At 41.0% G+C, this 7,320-nt stretch overlaps 1 pseudogene; it reads left to right on the top strand.

Moving 5' to 3' along the window:
- The first annotated feature begins 3,473 nt into the window (after positions 1–3,473).
- On the top strand, positions 3,474–3,592 carry LOC122673118 (annotated as a pseudogene).
- Positions 3,593–7,320: the final 3,728 nt, after the last annotated feature.

The following is a 7,320-nucleotide window of genomic DNA, read 5'->3' as shown; positions in this document are numbered from 1 at the left end:
TCAAGGTAGGTTTCTGATGAGAGTGGTCCTCCTGGCTTGCCGACGGCTACCTTTTTGCCGTCCTTACACGGCCTTTTCACTGTGTGCACACGTGCCTGGTGTCTCTCCCTGTCCTTAGAAACTCATCAGTCTTATTGGATGAGGGCTTCACCCTTGTGATGTTAATTAACCTTTATTACCTCCTTATAGACTCTATCTTCAAATACACTTACATTAAGAGATAAGGCTTCAACATATGAATTCGCAGGGGAGATTATTTAGTCCATAATACCACCATAAACCATGACGATTGAAAATATGGCCCTAGAATCTGGACCATAAAAAATGCTTTAAAAGGATTCCCTCTTCTACAGGATACAGTGATTTTCAATGGAAAAGGCTCTACTTTGGGAGCACTTTCTTATCAAGTCTTATCACTTCTCTGGGTCTCTGCTTCTTATCTGTGAAATTAAGGTAGTAAGGAAGCAATGTATATGTTTTATCTCTAATCCAATCCAAAAGATTAATGGTGAAAACAAAAGAAGTGAGACCCTGTCTGGGATCAGCAAGAAAGTATTGTATGATTAACTACAGATGCTTTTTATGGGCACAGAAAGTGACAAAATGATATTCACAAAAGTTATGTATCTGAAATTTTTGTATTCAAGTAAACTTTAAAGGACCTACCGACTCTAGCATTATCATTCTATCAATGAGCACAGTCCCTTTTAGAAAGAGAGTCCCTTAGACTTAGAAAATCAGAAAGCAAACTATTTGGTCACTTTTTCAAGTCGAAACCTAAAAGCAAATTGGAAATAAATAATGTGGTCCTGATGCCCAAGGGGAGACCTCTGTCAGACTGGGTAGGAGACATGAAGTGAAGGGAAAGTGACTCAGTCCTGCCCGACTCTGTGATCTCATGGACTGTAGCCCACCAGGCTCCTCTGTCCATGGTATTCTCCAGGCAAGAATACTGGAGTGGGTTGTCATTCCCTTCTCCAGGACATCTTCCTGACCCAGGGACTGAGCCCAGGTCTCCCGCATTGCAGGCAGATTCTTTGCCATCTCAGCATGGTGATAACCTGTTCAATAACCTGAGCAGAGACCCTGCTGTGTGTTCACCAAAAGGGGGCAGTAGAGGCCAGGCTCAGCAAAGTAGGCCCGCAGAACGGCGCTGGGCCCACAGCGGCTGCTCTCCGGGGTGGATGCCAGTTACCAGGGGAATGCATGAGGGGGAAAGCCTGATGCTTAAATGACAGAGCAGGGGTGATTTTTTTTTTTTTTTTTTTTTTTTTTGCCAAGGAACACTTGTACCATGTCGAGAGAAAACTATGGCTTTCCATTTGCTTTTAAATCATTCCCCTCACCATCTTGAGCTTACTGACCGGGACCAGCGCTTTCCCCCTAAGCAGGAATAGCAAATTGCAGTCTCTGGTTGACCTGGGAGGGCTGGGGCAGAGCGCCTGGCGATTTTCATTGCAACCCCCTGCCAATGTTTATTTCTATCTCTTGGAGGAAGACGGCTTGTTAGGGAGGACAATTAACTCATCAGCTACTACTAACAGGGCCTAATGACCGCTAGGTTTTTCTGGGAAATCGCAATCCTCTCGCTGCCCTCCCCAGAAAGGACTTCCTCCTGCCGGGAGGCTGTTTAATCAGAACCACAAACAATCGTGAATCAGGGGAAGGTAGTGGTATGAAGCAGTGTCTCTCCTGTGGGGAACCCAGGGATTGCAGAGGAAAAGCAGAACAAAACCTGCTTGCATCTCCCCGGGGCGTAGAGACTGACTTCCCGTAGTGTGTGAACAAGCTGCTCTCCCTCTTCCGGATGACCTCTCGCGAGGCTGATCGTGATCCTGACCATCCATCCTCTTAGAGGTTATACCTTCAGTCCACATTACATAATTGTGCTTATATCCTTTTTATTTAAGAATTGAGCCGGTATTTATTCTGGCCATACACACTAAACATTCTCCCCTCCCCTTACATTACTTTCTCCAAGAATACTCCAGTAACCTAATTGAGTTCCTTTTTTTTTTTCTAATTCTTAACCTCTTTCAATCCATTCATCACAATGATAGCCAGAGTGATTTTCAAAGAACATCGCTTTGTCAGATCACGGTCAGCAACTCTCCTGGAAATTTCCAGTGGCTTCTCCCTGCGTTTATAGTGAATTCTCAACTGCTTACCCGACCTACCATGCCAGGCTTGACCTGGAGTCTGCCCGCTCTTCAACCCCACTTCAAGACGCCATTCCCCATACTCATTATGCTCCGTGTGTCTTTTAAAATCCTAGAAAATAGAAAGTGTCTTCCTTTCTCAGTGCCTTGGTACATCTTTGCTTTTGTTGAGAATCTTCTTCTCCACCTGCTCCTTACTTAGATTCCACCCATTTTTCAAGCCTAAGCTTCAATGTCTCTTTTTCCATAAATGTCTTTTCTGATCTTCCTAGAGGTTGTAACAGTCACTTAGGGCTGTCATAGCAAAATACCACAGCCTGGGTGCCTCCAACAAGAGAAATTAATCTTCTTGCAGTTTTTGGAGTACAGACGATCAAGGTCACGGTGCTGACATGGTTGGTTTCTCCTAAGGTTTCTATCCATAGCTTGCAGATGGGGCGGCTTAGCCCAGGTTTTCGCCTTCTCCCAGTGTCTTTGTATATATATAATATATATATATATATTTCTATTTCTGCATTCCTGTTATTTCTTCCTCTTTTTAAAAAAATATTTCTTTATGTATTTATTTGGCCGTGCTGGGTTTTAGTCGTGTCATGCAGGATCTTTAGCTGCAGCTTGGGGGATCTAGTTCCCTGATCAGGGAGCAAACCCAGGCTTCCTGCATTGGCAGCAGAGAATCTTAACCAATGGACCTCCAGAGAAGTCTCCTTTCTCTCTTTTTATAAAGACACCCATTATATTGGATTAGAGCCCCATTCTTATGCCCTTATTTCATTACCTCTGTAAACATCCTATTCTCTAAATATTGTCACATTTGGAGTTAGGGCTTCAATACATGAATTGGAGGGGGACACAGTTCAATCCATAACAGAGATCTTTCCTTATCTACATTCCCCACGAGATTATCTGTTTTAGTACCCAGAGCTTTCCATTCATAATTTTCTGTGTACTTTAAATTTTGTCATTATTTTAAAGCATACATTTAATTGTTTATTATAAATTCCACTAGATTAGTAAACTTAATATACTTTTCACCATTCTATCTCCAGCACCTGGAATAGTGCCTAGAACACAACAGGCACTCAAATATTGATTAAATGGAAGAATAATTTGACTGTTCAGTCACTGGACAGGGCCTAGGTCTGCTTCTTCATCACCTAATCACCAATATTATAGCTGAGGCTGTTACCTGTATCAACTTGAATGAAAGAACAACTCATTACAGGAAGCAGGCCCTCATCACTAGCACTTCTAACATAGTGTATTTTTCAGGGTCAAGTCAGAAGATAAAATGCATTCTTAAATTGAAAGTGAGTCCACGGCCATATCACCCTGAATGTGCCCGATCTTGTCTGATCTCAGAAGCTAAGCAGGGTCAGGCCTGGTTAGTATTTGGATGGGAGACTGCTTGGGAATACCAGGTGCTGCAGGCTTAAAAAAAAAAAAAAAAAAAAAACAAGAAAAAAAATTGAAGGGGAAACTTTCAATATAAAAATTTATTAACTAGTAAATAAGGATTAGAGCTTCCCAAGTGCTGCTAATAGGAAAGAACCTGCCTGCCAATGCAGGAGATTTAAGAGACATGGGTTCGATCTCTGGGTCAGGAAGATCCACTGGAGAAGGACATGGCAATCCACTCCAGTGTTCTTGCCTAGAGAATCCCATGGACAGAGGAGCCTGGCCGGCTACAGTCCATAGGGTCTCAGAGAGTCAGACACGTCTGAAGTGACAGCACGCAAATAGGAATTAACTGCTAAGAGGGAAAAAGAGAACTCTGAAGAATATAGTAATTGCAGAAAGAGGAGTGTTTACAGAGCTCAACTCCAGTATCACAAAGCCAGGTGAAGAAGGGTGGATTTGGAGTTGAAAGGAAATAATTTGATAAATGTAATACTTATTGCTTAAGAACATAGATCTGAATATAGGAACATCTGGGTAAAAATTCAGTATAGGGCCATAGATTTTGATTTCTAAATTTGCAGGGGCAGTGAACTCTTTAAAGGAGAGGTAGAATTAGAACTAGACTTTAATAATCACATTAATCTATAAGATGAATGCTTGCTGTTGTTAGTTGCTGTCATGCCGAACTCTTTTGCAACCCCGTAGACTATAAGCCACAAGACTCCTCTGTCCAAAGGATTTTCCAAATGAGAATACTGGAGTGGATTGCCATTTCATTCTACAGGGGTTCTTCCTGAACCAGGGATGGAACCCATGTCTCTCACATAGCAGTGTATTCTTTACCGCTGAGCCACTGGGGAAGTTTTTTATAAGAAGAATACATATAATAATGTGACATGCAGAAGGATTTGATATAGATTTAAGAAACTAAAGACCTAATTCAAAGTAGCTTAATTAGGACTTTTTTTTTCCCCACTAAAAAGTGTTTAAGATAGGTCTTGTGTTAGTTAACTCAATTATCAAGGACACAGATCTTTCAACATATTTCTCCTTGGCCACACCCATCATGTAAACTTGTCCCCTTATAAAATTTATCTCATGGATGCATTTTGTTTGCAGTTGTTCCAGTGATCATGTTGACTGACCACTCCCAAAGACAGAAAAGGAATTGTCCTTTTCATGAGTTTCTTTTTAAGAGCAATGAAACATTCCCCCCCCTCCACCCCCCAGAACCTCTGCTTATGATCTTCTTGGCCAGAACCAAGCTTAAGGCTGTATTTAAACTGGTAACTATTAAGGGTGACAGGACAGCCATATTGACGTAGACCCACCATGATTCAATCTTCATGGTGAGGTTGAGCATAATATTCATGGAACCGCAAGTGGGGTTATTTTAGGAAGTCAAGGGATGACTGTTGAATAGGAAATCAATAACATCCCTGCAGCAGAAGAAGATTTGCCCAGGGAGGAGAACTTGGTGAGGGCAACTGTACCCAAAGGAAGAGCTGATGAGAAGATACCAGTACTGGAAGCTATTAGATTTAATGAGGAGTAGTTGACCCTTGAACAACATTTGTTTGAACTGTGCAGGTCCACATAGATCAAGTCAGTGCCCCTAACCCTCGTGTTGTCCAAGAGTCAACGGTATTTCCAATCATCGCAATTAACTGGACTATAGGTTGTGAAAGGGAAGAGTGAAGCACCAGACTGGGAAATCATTTGGAACATGCTTGCAGTACCTCTGATGCCAAGCAGTTGTTTTGAATGAACGAGAAAACTTTGGAAAATAGATGTTCAATTTGCAGTTATAATTACAGTACATGTTAAAAGTCTGATTCCTCAAGTCATGAACATGTTAAAACAGATACAATCTCTTTTACTAAATTTATAATTTGACAGAACCATACAAAGATCTATATGGGCTTCCCAGTGATTAAGCGGTAAAGAATCCAACTACAATACACAATCCACAGGAGACTCTGGTTCAATCCCTGGGTCGGGAAGATCCCCTGGAGTAGGGCATGGCAACTCACTTCAGTATTCTTGCCTAGAGAATCCCGTGGGCAGAGGAGCCTGGTGGATTAAGGTTCGTAGGGTTGCAAAGAGTCAGACACGACTGAAGTGACTTAGCATGCATGCACCCATAAAGGTCTATATAGAAATAAATGATAAAGTAAATATCAAGAAAATAAAAGAAGAAAAAATTTAAATATTAAGAAAAAAGCATAATCATAATTTCACAACACTGTAAAACTTGGGCCTGGGAATTTCCTGGCAATCCAGTAGTTAGGACTCTGCTCTTCCCCTGCAGGGAACACCGGTTCAGTCCCTGGCTGGGGAACTAAGATCCGCCATGCTGTGCTGTGCATGATGCAACCAAAACAAAACAAAAATCTCAGACCAAAAAGAATAGAAGAAGTTGTTTTCCAAGCCACTAAAACAGAATTTTAATCAATGAATCATTATTCGATGAACATTCACTATAATTTTTCCAAAATTATACTCAGTAGCATTTTAACTTCTCTGTACATTTCCTGATAAATGATACAGCTTAACTGTAGCCCTCCCTCTGATAAAAGATATAAACACACTAAATCAGTGAATATGGCCTTAGTTTGAAAAGGGGTCTTTGAAGATGTAATTAAAGATCTTGGGAAGAGATCATGCTGTCCTGAAATCCAATGACAAGCATCCTTATAAGAGAAAGACAGAAGGTGATTTGAGACATGGACACATGAGCAAGGGAAAAGTCATGTGGGAATGGAGGCAGAGATTAGAGTAATGGGTTTATAAGCCAAGGAAGGGCAAATCTTACTAGTCGCCTCCCAAAGCTGGTAAAGAGGCATGGACCAGGTTCTTCCTCAGAACTTCCAAAGAAACCAACCTTACTGACACTTTGATTTCAGACTTCTGGCCTCCAAAACTGTGAGAGAATAAATTCTTATCATCTCAAGCCACCAAATTTTTGGTAATGTATTATGACAGCCTTAGAAAATTATATCAATTTTATTACACATTCATCCATTGATGAACACCTAGGTTGTTTTCCTACATTGGCAATCATAAATAATGCTGCAATAAACATAGGGATGCAGTCTTCTAAAATTAATGTTTTTGTGTTCTTCAAATACCCAGAAGTGGAATAGCTGGGTCATATGATAGTCTAGTCCTAATATTTTGAGGAATCTCCATACTGCTTTTACATCATGACTATGCCAATTTATAGTCCCACCAACAGTGTGTGAAAATTCCCTGAACTCTACATCCTCTCCAACATTTGTTGTCTCTCATCTTTGGGGTAAATAGCTATTCTGACAGGTGTAAAAGGATATCTCATTGTAGTTTGTATTTATATTTTCCTAATTATTAGAGGGGCTTCCCAGATGGCTCAGTGGTAAAGCATATGCCTGCCAAGCAGGAGATGTGGGTTCAATCCCTGGGTAGGGAAGATCCCCTGGCATAGGAAGTGGCAACCAATTCCAATATTATCGCCTGGGAAATCCCTTTAGGAGAGGAGCCTGGTGGGCTACAGTCACAGTAGTCAGACACGACTTAGTGACAAAACAACAACAAATAATAATGAGGCAGTGAACATCTTTTCATGCGCCTTATGCTATCTGCATGTCTTCTTTGGAAAAATGCTTAAGTCAGATCCTCTGTCCATTTTTTTTAAATTGAGTTTCCCATTGTTGAGTTGTATGAATATATTATACATCTTGAATATTGACCCCATATGGGATATAAGATTTGCAAATATTTT

The sequence above is a fragment of the Cervus elaphus genome, chromosome 16 (assembly GCF_910594005.1).
Source record: "Cervus elaphus chromosome 16, mCerEla1.1, whole genome shotgun sequence".
NCBI lineage: Eukaryota > Metazoa > Chordata > Mammalia > Artiodactyla > Cervidae > Cervus > Cervus elaphus.
The sequence above is the reverse complement of the archived record's forward strand: the minus strand, read 5'-3'. Positions and strand labels throughout refer to the sequence as shown.